The sequence below is a fragment of the Lissotriton vulgaris genome, chromosome 3_1, assembly GCF_964263255.1.
Source record: "Lissotriton vulgaris chromosome 3_1, aLisVul1.2, whole genome shotgun sequence".
Lineage (NCBI taxonomy): Eukaryota > Metazoa > Chordata > Amphibia > Caudata > Salamandridae > Lissotriton > Lissotriton vulgaris.
The window spans coordinates 1,614,219,818-1,614,234,515 of record NC_141689.1 but is presented as its reverse complement, the minus strand read 5'-3'; the positions used below and the strand labels follow the sequence as shown (position 1 = coordinate 1,614,234,515).

Sequence of the window (14,698 nt, the reverse complement as noted above, 5' to 3'; positions counted from 1 at the left end):
CCAAGGTTTCAGATTGCCATGTGTGACATTTTCATAATTTTTGTGAAATTATGAGTGACATTTTAACAACTATGAGTGACACTTTCTCGCGAGCAAAAATCATGCAGTGAAGACTATGGAAACTTCTAAATATCAGAAATTACAGCCATTTGAGAGTAGAGACACCCATCACACAATACCATGACAAGTTAGCCCAGCCGCCGAGGTGACTACTGCATAATACACTACACACACAGACTGTCAGTCTCAGACTGGTAGAGAGCACTGTCTGAGCACTGCAGGCTGCCTCAGACATACGAGCGTTACTAGTAAAGAGAAAGATTACGTGGTTTTAAATAAAGTTGGTCTTTCGGTTTGTTCAACCTCTCACCACCGTTGTGTGGGGCCTGGCCTGTTTTCAGTCTTTTTCATAAACACTGGCGCTTGTTAGTAGCTTTTTTTCAAGGGACATTGTGCTTGTTTTGAACGTCACACCTGACAGCGCTGCGGCCTGGGTTCAGCTGGCTGTGAGCCCCGGGGCAGGAGGCGGCACCCCGTTATCCAGGCAGCCGAGCCGGACGCCTTCCGGGCTGGGTGCCCAACATTAGCGGTTCTGATTCATTACATCTTTCAACAAGCAGCCTCTGCTCCGGGTGAGTTAGCTAGTGGACGCAGCCGCTTATTCGGTTGGGAGGAGCACTGCAGTTGTCTGGGCGGTGGTGGAGTCAGGGCTGAACCGAAGCTGTCGCCACCACGCCTCTTGGATACAGGGTTCAGGGGCTCGAGTACCCTGCTTACATGCTAGCGGTCACTGTCTGCAGTTTGGCACTGTAGGGGCTCTAGTGGTGTCACCGCTTGTGAAGCAGAGTGCAGGATCGATACAGCCATCCCGCAGCAGGAGGCCCACCAGCCCCCAGGTTTAATTGTGCCTCTATTCCGTATACAAAAAAGGCAGCCATTACACATTCTCCATCCTTATAAAATAGTTCTCTATATTTCTGTCTCCCTTAGTCCAGTGCACTTCTCCTTGGGTGTTTCCCAATTGTTGATCTGCATGCTTCACTCTTATTGTTGTGCCGCAGGCGGCGTGGCTCCTGTGATTGTGGAAGGGTGTGGTGGTGATGTCAGACTTCCAGCATTTGATTGTGCTCCTGTTTTAGGGAGTGGCGGATGGAAGGTCTTGGTGCCTCCTCTAGGCAGAGGCATTGTCATATAATGCTATAGTGATGCTTCCGTGGTCTGACTTCTGGAGACTGTAAGGGCTAATGCATTTGTTTTTGAGAACCAGCTTTCATGCCAGTATACCCTTTATACAGTGTTTAAATGGACAGGTCCTCTAAGATACCGAGTACATGAGTGTCTTTCATTCCAAAGACAGAGCATCTGGGCTTCTCAGCAGAGATTCTGTACATTTAATAGGAGTGTGCAAACATATATTCTGATATAGCGAGTACCTGCTGTTCTGCCTTTCTTTTTCAAGCTGTCTTTTTTTTGTCTTTTTTTTGTTTTTTTGTTTTGTGTTTTTTTACTGATTTCCTGCAGTCAGCTTGTGGGATGAAGGGGGGTGTTTTAATGTTTCTCATTTTAAGCATATATTTGTGGATTTCAGGAGTATGTTTCCCCGCAGAGTAGGTGTAATGGGTTTTTAACATTTAGACAGTCTGACTAGGGTAAAAGGGCAATATTTTTATTATAAAATAGTGCTTAGCGTAGGTTTAATTAAGTTAGCATAACTAGGCTGTGTGTACAATAGTCACATTTCAGAAAAGTGTATTTATTTGTTGTGCTCGACCTGCGCACCTTCTTGTGTTGTATTTGTTTTTTTTTAAATGATCGAAATTCAGCTGCAAACCATGATGTCATGCAGACGTAACTTATCTTTAGCTTTCTTTAGGGCGGGTTATAGTTGTGTTGCAACATTTCAAGGCTATGAGCTAATATCCGTTATGAATGTGCAGAAACAGATCTTTGTTTTCTCGTGTTCTTGCATTAAAAACAAGCATTTGCAATGCAATAGGTCTCTCATTAGGAAAGGTTTGAGCTATTGATATTGTAAATGACACATTTTTTATTTATGTGTTGGTTTTGAAAATAGCGAAATTAATAGCTTTGTCATTTACAATGCCAATAGTTTTAACTTTCGCAAACGTGACACCTATTGCATTTGTAATGCAATGTGTGTTGTATTTACATGACTTAGATGTATTAATATTACAAATAACAATGGCTTTTATTTTTTTTATAATTCTTAAATAAAAGTTATTGTAATTTATAATGGCATTAGCTTAAACTTTTGTAAATAACTTTTGGGAAGATTACGTTCAGTGTATTTTATTGTGATGAAAATCCAAGAACAGAAGTGAAATATCAACATTTTTTTTGTGACATTTGTAATAAAGCTTGAAACATTAAGAGAACATATTAGAACCAGTTGTTGTTGAATGGTTGCACAGAGTGATGCTGTGGCATTCAGTTGTGCTGAGTGATGCTGTGGCATTCAGTGGTGCTGAGGCATTCAGGGGTGCTGAGTGATGCTGTGGCGTTCAGTGGTGCTGAGTGATGCTGTGGCGTTCAGTGGTGGTGCTGAGTGATGCTGTGGCTTTGAGTGGTGGTGCTGAGTGATGCTGTGGCGTTGAGTGGTGGTGCTGAGTGATGCTGTGGCGTTGAGTGGTGGTGCTGAGTGATGCTGTGGCGTTGAGTGGTGGTGCTGAGTGATGCTGTGGCGTTGAGTGGTGGTGCTGAGTGATGCTGTGGCGTTCAGTGGTGCTGAGTGATGCTGTGGTTTTCAGTGGTGCTGAGTGATGCTGTGGCGTTCAGTGGTGGTGCTGAGTGATGCTGTGGCGTTCAGTGGTGCTGAGTAATGCTGTGGCGTTCAGTGGTGCTGAGTGATGCTGTGGCTTGCAGTGGCGCTGAGTGATGCTGTGCGCTGAGTGATGCTGTGCGCTGAGTGATGCTGTGCGCTGAGTGATGCTGTGCGCTGAGTGATGCTGTGCGCTGAGTGATGCTGTGGCGCTGAGTGATGCTGTGGCGCTGAGTGATGCTGTGGCGCTGAGTGATGCTGTGGCGCTGAGTGATGCTGTGGCGCTGAGTGATGCTGTGCGCTGAGTGATGCTGTGGCGCTGAGCGATGCTGTGGCTGGAATAAAAGTATAATTTACTCATATTTGGTTACATATCAATTGTTTTTAAATGTGTTGAATTGTCAAGTTAGATCAAGGGGATAGTGTTTTTTAAAGTGATGGTCAGGGTCAAAGACAACTGACCCAGTTGGAATGTAAAAATAATTCAGTTATCTGTAGCTATGAACTAAAGAATCGTCACATTAACTTACCAGGCTAAATTAGCAAATAAGATGCACCATTTGATATGTGACAAAGAACTCTACACCCTGAAAAGTATCACTACCCTTTCATCGCTGCCCCCTGTCAAGTATTGGAAATCACAGCTAAGTTAACAGAGAAGTGCATCCCATGAGTCATAGATGTCTATGTTATGTTATCACGTCTTGACTGCAATAATTGGGGCCTGATGCGATGATGGGAGGCACAGACTGCGGGGAGCAGGGGCGGGGGAGCGAGAGAGTGGGAGGGAAGGAGCATGGTGGTGTGCGAGGCGGATGGGGGTGGGGGAGGCGGTGGAGCGAGTGAGCCATGAGTCCTAGATGTCTGTTATGTTATCACGTCTTTACTGCAATGATTGGGGCTGCCTCAACTTTACAGTCAACAAAACGCAGAATGTTGGCATTTTAAGTTCTATTTTCACGTTATAAACTGTTGACCTACATATCCTAGCAAGCAAAATGCCACTGTAAAACAAGCCGGCAGAGGAAAGGCAGCGCTGGGAGGGGGCTGGGCAACCATGCCAGCATCCCGATTCATGAGCAGATGGTCCTGTTTATGACCTGCTGAGCGCGTGAAGTGGATGGTGGCAAATGGACTCGAAGCGGCCGGTCGCTTTGATGTTCTTGACTTGCTTTGTGGGATGGCGGGGGAGCAGCTTGGGAGGCTCCTCACGTCTGTAACAGAACATTTAAACAATTATATGTACGTTTTATAAGCAAGCCCCTAATAAGGATAATCACGGTCTTAACTTTTGTTGATGACCAGGTGATTTTAGTATTTGGCATCCTTGCAAATATGAATATCCTACAGTTTATGTGGTTTTAATGTATAATACCGAAGACTTTCAAAGTCAGTGGAGTGTCAATTATTTATGTACGGATATTCAAGAAATAGTTCATATTGGTTTTGGTGCAAGTCATTTTCAAAAGGTTGTTCGGTTGTCTGCGTGAATAATTACTATTAAGTAATTTCATTGTACTGAAATAAACGTGTCCGTGTTGTTGAGCAGCTTTGATTAAACTGACCCAGTTGGAAAGTAAAAATATTTCAGTTATCTGTGGCTACGAACTAAAGAATTCTCACATTAACTTACCAGGCTAAATTAGCAAATAAGATGCACCATTTGATATGTGACCAAGAACTCTACATCCTGAAGCGTATCACTACCCTTTCATCGCTGCCCCCTATCAAGGATTGAAAATCACAGCTAAGTTAACGGAGAAGTACATCCCATGAGTCATAGATGTCTATGTTATGTTATCACGTCTTGACTGCAATGAATGGGGCCTGATGCGAGGCACAGACTGTGGGGGGCGGGGGAGCGAATGAATGGGAGGGAAGGAGCATGGTGGTGTGAGAGGCGGGTGGGGGGAGCAGGGGAGCGAGCGAGCCATAAGTCATAGATGTCTGTTATGTTATCGCGTCTTGACTGCATTGAATGGGGCCTGATGCGATGATGTGAGGCACAGACTGGGGGGAGCGGGAGAGCGAGCTAGTGGGAGGGAAGGAGCATGGTGGTGTGCGAGGCGGATGGGGGGGTGGGGGAGCAGGTTTTGTCACTTCCTAAAGTATTCTGGTAGCACCTAGCTATGGGCTATTCTATAAATCCCGCGTGGGAGCAGCAGAAATACTGCATGTATGTACTGGGGAACAAGAGAGAGGGGCTCCTGTCAGAATCAGCTAATTGCCGCAGCTTGCCCAGAGCGAAACTCATTGTAATACAAGTCTGATGGGGGCGGGCGCTTAGATGGAGGCGGGGGGCGGGGGAGCGAGCGAGTGGGAGGGAAGGAGCATGGTGGTGTGTGAGGCGGATGGGGGTGGGGGGCGGGGCAGCAGGGTAGCGAACGAGTGGGAGGGAACGAGCATATGGGGTGCGAGTGATGCCAAGCGCGTGCTGGTGAAGCGTCACGGGCGGGGGAGCAGCTTGGGAGGCATTCCATTGAAGTCTGGTGCTGCGAGGCTTATGGGCTTGACGTGGACTCGCGTCTCACACAACTGGGTCACATGAACTGCACGTAATCCGCTTCGTTAACAAGTTTGTTTCAACTACTATACACTCGCCTATTAATTCCTGCGGGATATAATAGTTGAGACCTAAAAACTTACCTTTTCTTTTATGCAATAAATCGTGTATTTAACAGCCAATTAAACTAATGTTCAAGTATGTGTTATTTTGAAGTTAATAATGTGATTGGTTCTGTGGAAGTAATTTAGTGGTTACCGTGTACGTAAAAACAAGTTATGAATTTGTGTTTTCTTTGTTTAAAACATTATGAAAGACATGCTTGTTGGGGTAGATCTCGACTTTCCTGTTAATCTTTTTCTCCTTTTTGCTTAGAGAGTGCTAAATCCTTGTGGTCCTTTCTTTATATAGGTTTACAGGCATGTGGTATTTTGCCTGTAATATGATTTTAGTTTTATGCTAATTTCCTTAACTTTATTGACTTGCTTTCTTTCATGATGCTAATATTTGAATAAATCTAAAAAAACTGAGATTGGAAAAGACCTGTTGTGGAAGTTTCTTTAATGACCTATCTGAGAGTCAGCATCCAGGGCTCTCCATTTCCTACCATCTACCCTTCTTTTTTAAAAAAAAGTTTTTTGAAACCTTTATTGTGCAGATTCAGCAAACAAATACGGGCCCACAACCACCTGGCCGGCCGCGAAATATTTAAAGCACTGTTGCAAACTTTACGATGACCCAGTAGCACGTCAATACAAATAAGCAATCGATCAGAGATTCACTAGACCCACTCGTACTACCGAGAGACAGGAGGAATGAAGGTTAATTTTTTAATTTTTTTCGGGACTTTTATAATAAAAAAATAGAAACAAGAAGAGTCATAGTCCAGTCAATCCCACTACAACACGAATGTGCAACGATCAGCAGGCGAGTCCCAAGAGACAAAGGAAAAGTTATAATCGGAGCAGCGGCATGACGAAATACACATCAGGATAATTAAGCACACGGTAAGTCTTATTCCGGTCAGTGCCCACCTCGCAACAAACCAAACTACAACCCAAGACAGAAATAAGACAAGAAAAGAAGTCGGAAGAAGAAGAAAAAATAAGGCCCATAGAAACAAAAACGGACAAAAGAAAATCCCCCCCCCCCTACACGCATGCAGAGGCTACGGCCTACCCCCCCCCCCCCCCCCTAGCAGTGTGCCTGTCGCCCACAAAAGAGTACCCGAAATATAGAGACAGAGAGATAAGTAAGAAAGGGAGGAAAAGGAAAGTCGTATATAAAGAGAGGTGGAGGAGGAGCCCGCTACCAGTCCCTCGGCGCCATCTTTCCACAGGTCAAGCAGTTCCATAGTAGCCCAGGATATATTGTTCAGAAAAAAACCGCAGTGCAAGCATACAATGTTGAAAAGCGCAAAGTCTGCACACAGGATAACCCAAAATACCAACATGGTCCATACCCAAATCGGTCTGTAACCGGGAAACCATCAGGCAACAATAAGGAACGATCATCCCTGTCCCGTCTTCACCCCCCCCTCCCTGCCAACAAAGGTAACCCAGGAAGGTGCGAGCAGTAATCCAAAGGGGGCACGTCGATTCCCACACTCCACCAGGGCAAGGACACTGAGGGCCAACGGTCCCGCAAAGGAGTGCACAACCCCCCTAGGAGACTTCGGGGCCGAGCGGGGGAGGAGAGTCTCGATGTCCAGCTCCTGTTGGAGCGAGCTCCGGGTTTCAAGGGGCGAGGCACGGGGAGAAGACTCACGCCTTAATCACAAGCCACGGGTCACGCAACGGTCCAGGCTGGCGTCGCTCATTGCAAAGGCCACCCCTGATACTGAAGTCCCAAGGCAATCACTGTGATGCGAGGCCGCCATCTTGTGGTAGTCGGTCCCGGGGAGAAGCGCAGCACTGTGGTCCGGCAGGTCCGCTATGTTTGAGCACCCCGGTGCAAGCAGTATACCGTCAACCTTTCCAATCAGGGTGAGCACGGAGAAAGTCATTTCTTGACGAAAGGAGACAATGGCCGCCAGTAGAGCACCGTAGTCTTGGGTGCACCCACGCTCACATCCACTCGCATCCCCCAGTTCATCACATCCGTGTCCACTCGACAGCCCCGAATCCTCAAGATTGTGCGCCATTGCTCACTGCACATGGAAGCCCTCCAAACCAGGGGCCGGCCGCTCGCAATACGCAGTAGGGCCATGCCCAGATACAGTGGCAAGCAGACACCAGGAAGCAGCAGTTGACGGCATCCCACAAGCCAGTCGTTCCGCTTGAAGTCGGTGGGGTAGATAGATAGGAGACCTCTCGCTGGCAGCAGGGCAGCAGTAGGGCAAACAATCGGCCACGAACGATAAGGGTTCCCGCAATTAGGAAGTCGCTCCAGACACAGGCGCCGGGCACAATCAACCCTTTACCTGCAGTCCGATGAAGCGGGAGGCCCAGAACCGACCGTGATTTCCTCAAGTGGTCCGGCCGGCGAAGTACAGCTGCCGACGTCCGATGTTATTCACTCCACCGCCGGCGCCAACATTCACTCGAGGCCCCGGTCTGAGGACCGCCGCGGGCCTCGAACTTCAATCGAGCATTTCTCCCGGTTGTAGAGGAGCGCGGTCTTCAGGATTTCCCCACTAGCCGACGGGGCATTACGGCTACCGCATCGTGCCGATTGAGCGCAGGATCGGTGACAGGATAGGCGCGGTGAGAGAATTGATCGGCGGAGCCGAGGGACTACACGTCCGACCCGGTCGCCATCTTGGCTCCTCCCCCTCCATCTACCCTTCTTAATTAATTAGAGGTTGGGTATCGAAAATAGCTTTACATGTTAAAGCACGTGTTACAGAGGATCATAACCCATTAAGAGCTACCTCAAATGTGGCATTGTTTGTGGCTGCAACTGCACAGTACAGCATGTGCAAGCTGGATCCATGAGAGACTTGTGAAGTTAACAGTAGCATCAAGAAGTGGTGTGTGGTTTATTTATTTATTTATTTTTGGGACGATTGTGTATTGACCTTGGCTATGATGAACAAAAAGTGCACAATGCGTAAGTTAAATTCTAATATTCCTCCTCTGTGCTCACTGCACACACTGTGCGTGTTGCCAAGAATTCCTGGGCCTTGGCCCAAACTGCATTATCCAAGGTTTTTATAGGTCGAGGCTGTTACCATTGTCCTATTTGCCATGTCTGTCAAACACAGATGACCACAGTCAGGAGCAATGATGATTTGGGTATTTCATTAGATTTGTGCCTCTTTTGTGAATGGGACCTGACACAATTAAAACCCATTAGGTAAACCATTACTTAAATTATCATCCAAAACCTCAAATTTGTATCTTGGCAGAATGTACTGAGAAAAAACTTGCTTCCCCAATACAAATATTGTATGGTAGTAGTGGGATGGATATATATATATATATATATATATATATATATATATATATATATATATATATATATATATATCTCCTACTGGCGGTCGCCAGTAAGTATATATAGTTAGGACCTAGTTTCCATAGGAAATCCGCAACATTCTATTGGGAATAACTTTGGCGCCGGTTGATCAATCTATGTGAATTTCTCAAAGAAGATGGCGCGTAACGCTCCGCTCCTTCCCTGAAAGTTTCGGGGGGATTCGTGAAGCGGGGGCTGAGAAAAAGGGGGGGTCCCAAAACGTGTTTTCCCCATGCAATTTTCCATAGGACCTTTAGACACGGCTACAGCCCAAACGGCTGAACGGAATTACAAGACATTTGGCAAAATGGTAGAGTCTGATTCGCAGATCATGCTTTTGCTTAAATGGTGTAAATCCCTCCAGTAGTTGCTGAGAAAATTCAAGTTGAAATCAATTATATATCTATAAGCGCGCACAGTGCGAGCACCCCGCGATTTTTCAAAAAAAAAAAATAATTTTTAGGGGCCTTGGGGGTCCTTGTGGGACCCCCTGAGCAGGCCTAGAGGGTCAGGGTGCTTCTACCCTGCCCCCTTTTTGAGTTCTACACATTTGTTTTCCTGCTTTCCTGTGCCTTAGTCTACTGAGGCACAAGATGGCTGCCAACTGTTTCTGTTTTGGAGTGTTGATAGACAGTAGCAGCCAATCAGCATGCCTTCCAGAGAAAGTTGCATGCTCATTGGCTGTCAACACTACAAACCAGGAAGTGTTGGCATCCATCTTGTGCTAGGTAGACCGAGGCACAAAAGAAGCAGAGCTCACAGCCCACACAGCCCACACAGCTCTCACAGCCCACACAGCTCTCACAGCCCACACAGCTCACAGCCCACACAGCTCTCACAGCTCTCACAGCCCACACAGCTCTCACAGCCCACACAGCTCTCACAGCCCACACAGCTCTCACAGCCCACACAGCTCTCACAGCCCACACAGCTCTCACAGCTCTCACAGCCCACACAGCTCTCACAGCCCACACAGCCCACACAGCCCACACAGCCCTCACAGCCAACACAGCCCATACAGTTCTCACAGCCCATACAGCCCATACAGTTCTCACAGCCCACACAGCTCTCACAGCCCACACAGCTCTCACAGCCCACATGGCTCACACTCTCACAGCCCAAACAGCTCTCACAGCTCTCACAGCCCACAGAGACCTCACAGCCCACACAGCTCTCACATCCCACACAGCCCACACAGCTCTCACAGCCCGCCTAGGTAGACAGAGGCACAAAAGAAGCAGAGCTCACAGCCCACACAGCTCTCACAGCCCTCACAGCCCACACAGCTCTCACAGCCCACACAGCTCTCACAGCCCACACAGCTCTCACAGCCCACACAGCTCTCACAGCCCACACAGCTCTCACAGCCCACACAGCTCTCACAGCCCACACAGCCCACACAGCCCACACAGCCCACACAGCCCTCACAGCCCCACAGGTCTCACAGCCTTCACAGCCCACACTCTCACAACCCAAACAGCTCTCATAGCCCACACAGCTCTCATAGCCCACACAGCTCTCATAGCCCACACAGCTCTCATAGCCCACACAGCTCTCATAGCCCACACAGCTCTCATAGCCCACACAGCTCTCATAGCCCACACAGCTCTCACAGCCCACACAGCTCTCACAGCCCACACAGCTCTCACAGCCCACACAGCTCTCACAGCCCACACAGCTCTCACAGCCCACACAGCTCTCACAGCCCACACAGCTCTCACAGCCCACACAGCTCTGGCAAAGATAATACCAGCAGAGAACAAGCACTGGCAAAGACAATAACGGCAGCAAACAAACACTGGCAAAGACAATAACGGCAGAAAAAAAAAGGCAAAGACAATAACGGCAGCAAAAAAAAAACACGGACAAAGGCAATACCAGCAGCGAACCAACACTGGCAAAGATAATACAATCAGGGGGGCAGGGGCACAAAAAACGGCACAATCAGGGGACAGAAGGCCCGACAAACGGCACAATCAGTGGGCAGAAGGCAAGAAAAAACGGCACAATTAGTGGGCAGAAGGCAACAAATACGGCACAATCAGGGAGCAGAAGGCAAAAAATACAGCACAATTAGGGTGCAGAAGGCAAGAAATATGGCACAATCAGGGTGCATGAGGTAGGAAATACGGCATAATCAGGGGGGCAGAAGCCAAGAAATACGGCACAATCAGGGGGGCAGAAGGCAAGAAATACGGCCCAATCAGAGAGAATCTTGCTCCGGTCCAAAAATCGGATCCATAGGGCTGCTCAGGTGGTCCCACAAGGATATTAACATATTTAAACGTTATCCGCTAATAGAATTTGCATTTTCAAAACCTTGCAAATTCACTGAAAAAAACATAGGTTTCAGGCCTTATTCAGGTAGGAATTGGCATTTAAAAAACCTTTGAAATTCACTGAAAAAACCATAGGTTTCAGGCCCTATATAGTTAGGAATTAACATATAAAAAACCCACTAAAATTGCTCCTATATAGTTAGTTGAACTAACTATATATTTTGCGCATTCGCAATCCACTGCTGATGATGTCACATATTACATCATTCATGACATGGTCAGTGACATCACTGATGACATCATCCAGTGTCTGTGTGTTTTTGTAAAGTTTAAATATGTTTTACATATTGAAGAATGAGTGGATGTATAAGAGTATGGATGAAGGATTTGATTGTATAAGTGAGTAAGTATGTGTTAGTATATCTGTGAAAATGTAAGCTGTTCTGTGTTTAACTGTATAGATGAAGAAATCAAAGTGTGATTGATTCTTTACAGGACTGACTAGGTGTGTGAGTAACTCCTTGGATGAGTGGCAGTGTGTGAGTGTCTGCATAGGTGTATGAGTGCATATGATAGTGTTGTAATAATGAGTGACTGTATGTACGAGTGATTGTATGGCTGAATGAGTGAATGTGTGTGTGTAGACGTGGGAATCAGTGAGTGCGTATGTAGTAACTGGTATTCGTGTGTCAATGGTTTCAAAAATGATACTCTGTATTTAACACTAGGTGTAACAGAGGTTATATTAGAGTGTAAGGAGGAGCATTGTATTATCACATGAAGTATATCATCAGTGGTGTGATCATTGATGTCAAATTAGATGTCATCAGTGATGTCATCAGTGATGTCATTTGAGATGTCATCAGTGATGTCACTGACCATGTCATGAATGATGTAATATGTGACATCATCAGCAGTGGATTGCGAATACGCGAAATATATAGTTAGTTCAACTAACTATATAGGAGCAATTTCAGTGGTTTTTTATGTTAATTCCTAACTATATAGGGCCTGAAACCTATGGTTTTTTTCAGTGAATATATATATATATATATATATATATATATATATATATATTGCCACACTGCTCCTTCGGTTAAAAAGAAGAACGGGCGCACTCCTTCTGCAATTAATCCACAATCCGTTTATTTATTCAAAGCCAAGAAAGGGTAAGCACTGATCAACGCGTTTCGATGCCTCCTGCATCTTGCTCACGACCAACTTCCTACATTTTTTTTCTTGTATTTATGGCTGTCACATGCTAGTATACATCATTTCCTAGCCGCGCTGCTAAGCATTATGGTAATTGTAGTTTAATTAGACTCATTTTAAGAGATGCTTTTCATCATTGTTCATTAGAAAACAAAAACCATCTTAATTTTTAAGGGTTACATGGATTTCCCTTCCATTTCTTTTATAAACAAATTAATTTTAATTAAATTTAATTTTCTATCCCTCCAGTGGGATTTCTTATGTTTATTTGCAGTTACCTCACTGCGTTTAAGTTCATTCAGTTGGGCTAGTTTTCCAATTGTTTTTCTGCGTGAATTTATGAATTTATCATCATTTGTCCATAATGTTCCATGATCACAAATGAATGTATAACTCCTCCGATTGGTTCAGGCCGTATGGATTTAATGTTCTGAAATTTATAATGTGACGTGACTCTTTCCGTCTTAAAGTTTTTTCCTGGTCTCCTCCACGGATGTTTTTGGGGATTGTTTCTATGCCAAAGAATTTTAGTCTCAGCCAGTCTCCGTTATGTACCTGTTCCATGTGTTTGGCAACGGCGTTTGTGTGGTCTTTGTGTGTCGTTGCTCTAGCATGTTCCATAATGCGTTTTTTCAATTCTCCTTTGGTGCTTCCCACGTACATGAGTGGGCATGGACATTCTATTCCATATACAGTAAATTCAGTTTTACAAGTTATGAGTTGACGTATTTTCCATGTTTTATTGTTTGGTAATTTTACCTCTTTGGTTGTTTTTGCAATTTGGCACATTTTGCACCCATGACACTTTATAAAACCTGTGGTTTTGAGCCAATCCTTTTTGTTATCTTTTTTAGTTTTGCAATGGCTATGAATGAGTAGATCTTTCAAGTTTGGTGCTCTCCTGTAGGTAACCGTTGGGTGTTTTCCCACTATTTTACCAACTGTCTCATCCATCTGCAATATCTTCCAGTTTTTTCTCAGGATGTTTACAAATCCTTTGCTTCCTTCTGCAAAATCCGTAATAAATCTGATAAGTTCTTGTTTGTCTGTGTTTTCCATTTGTCTTTTAAGGCATTCTGCTCTGGATTTTGCATTTGCTCTTCTCCAGCACTGTTCCACATTTTCATGATTGTATTTCCGATTTTTAAATCTTCTTTTTGTGTCAGTGCTGTGTTTTTCCCATTCAGTTTCCTCGCTGCAAATTCGTCTAATACGGAGAAATTCTCCGTATGGAATGCTTGAGATTAATGTGCTTTGATGAAAACTTGTGGCTTCCAGCGTGGCATTTGTTGCTGTTGATTTTCGGTGCAGGGTGGTTTGAATCTGATTGTTCTTGATGTGTATATATATGTGTCGAGGAAGGTAATTCCTTGATCACTGATTTCATAGGTCAAGTGAATCCCTGCCATTCTGCCATTGATGGATGTATGGTATTCCTTGAATTCCTCTGTGGAGCCATCCCAGATGATTAACAAATCGTCAATAAATCTTATCCAGCACATAATTTTGCTGGTCATATTGTCATTCTCAGGTGCCCATGCAATTTCCTTTTCCCAGTATCCCATCGTTAGACATGCATAGTTTGGGCTAAAAGAAAAACCCATGGCGGTTCCATTTTTTTGCCGGTATAGTTCTTCTCCGAACAAAAAAATATTTTGCGTTAAACACATTAGAATCATTTCCTGTAGCATCTGATTATGATTCCGGTATTTGATATTCCTGTCCTGTAGGAAGTAATTGCAAGCTTGAATGCCAATTTCATTGTTAATGTTTGTATATAAGGATATGACATCCATTGTTACAAGTTTATAGTCCTCTTGCCAAGGTGTATCTTGCAATTTTCTTAATAAGTCATTCGTGTCTTGGATGTAAGAGCTCAATTGGGTGACATATGGTTTTAAAAAATAATCAATATAATTGGAGACTGGTTCAAGTAGGGAGCCTTTTGCTGATAAGATTGGTCTGCCCGGAGGATTTCTTTGGTCCTTGTGGACCTTGGGTAGGAAATATATTGTTGCTGTTATTGGATGATTTACCGTGAGATATTTTAATTCATCATCATCTAAGAGGTGCTTTGATTTCCATTTTCTTAACTCCTTGTCGAGTGTGATTTTGACTTCTGATGTTGGGTTGATTTTCAATCTTTCATAGTATTTAGTCTCCCTGAGTTTGCGGTGGGCTTCTGTGATGTAGGCGTTCTTCCCCCACACCACTATATTTCCTCCCTTATCCGCCATTTTTATTTCAATTTGGTCATCATTAGTCAGATTCTTCAATGCTTTACGCTCCTCTGGTGTTAAATTGTCTTCGTAGTTTAGACCTTTTATTTTTTGAAGGTCTTGTATTACAGCCTCCTGAAATAAGTCCACTTTGTTTCCAGGTGCCAGTTGAGGGTAGAACTTGGAATTGGGCTTTTTTTTACTTAAGCCCGCTCCTTCTTGAGGAATTGCTTGACTTATTGTAATT

At 44.9% G+C, this 14,698-nt stretch overlaps 1 protein-coding gene across 3 annotated transcripts in view; it reads left to right on the top strand.

Annotated features, from left to right (window-relative positions):
* The first annotated feature begins 425 nt into the window (after positions 1-425).
* The window catches only part of SCOC (short coiled-coil protein), a 96,206-nt gene continuing 81,933 nt past the window's right edge, over positions 426-14,698 (top strand). Inside the window, exon 1 of one of the 3 annotated variants that reach the window (XM_086962097.1) lies at positions 426-632. The gene's annotated coding sequence lies outside the window, so the exon portion shown is untranslated. Of the gene's footprint in view, positions 897-14,698 lie in introns of all 3 variants that reach the window. The other 2 variants (XM_086962099.1, XM_086962100.1) reach the window with 2 other exon arrangements.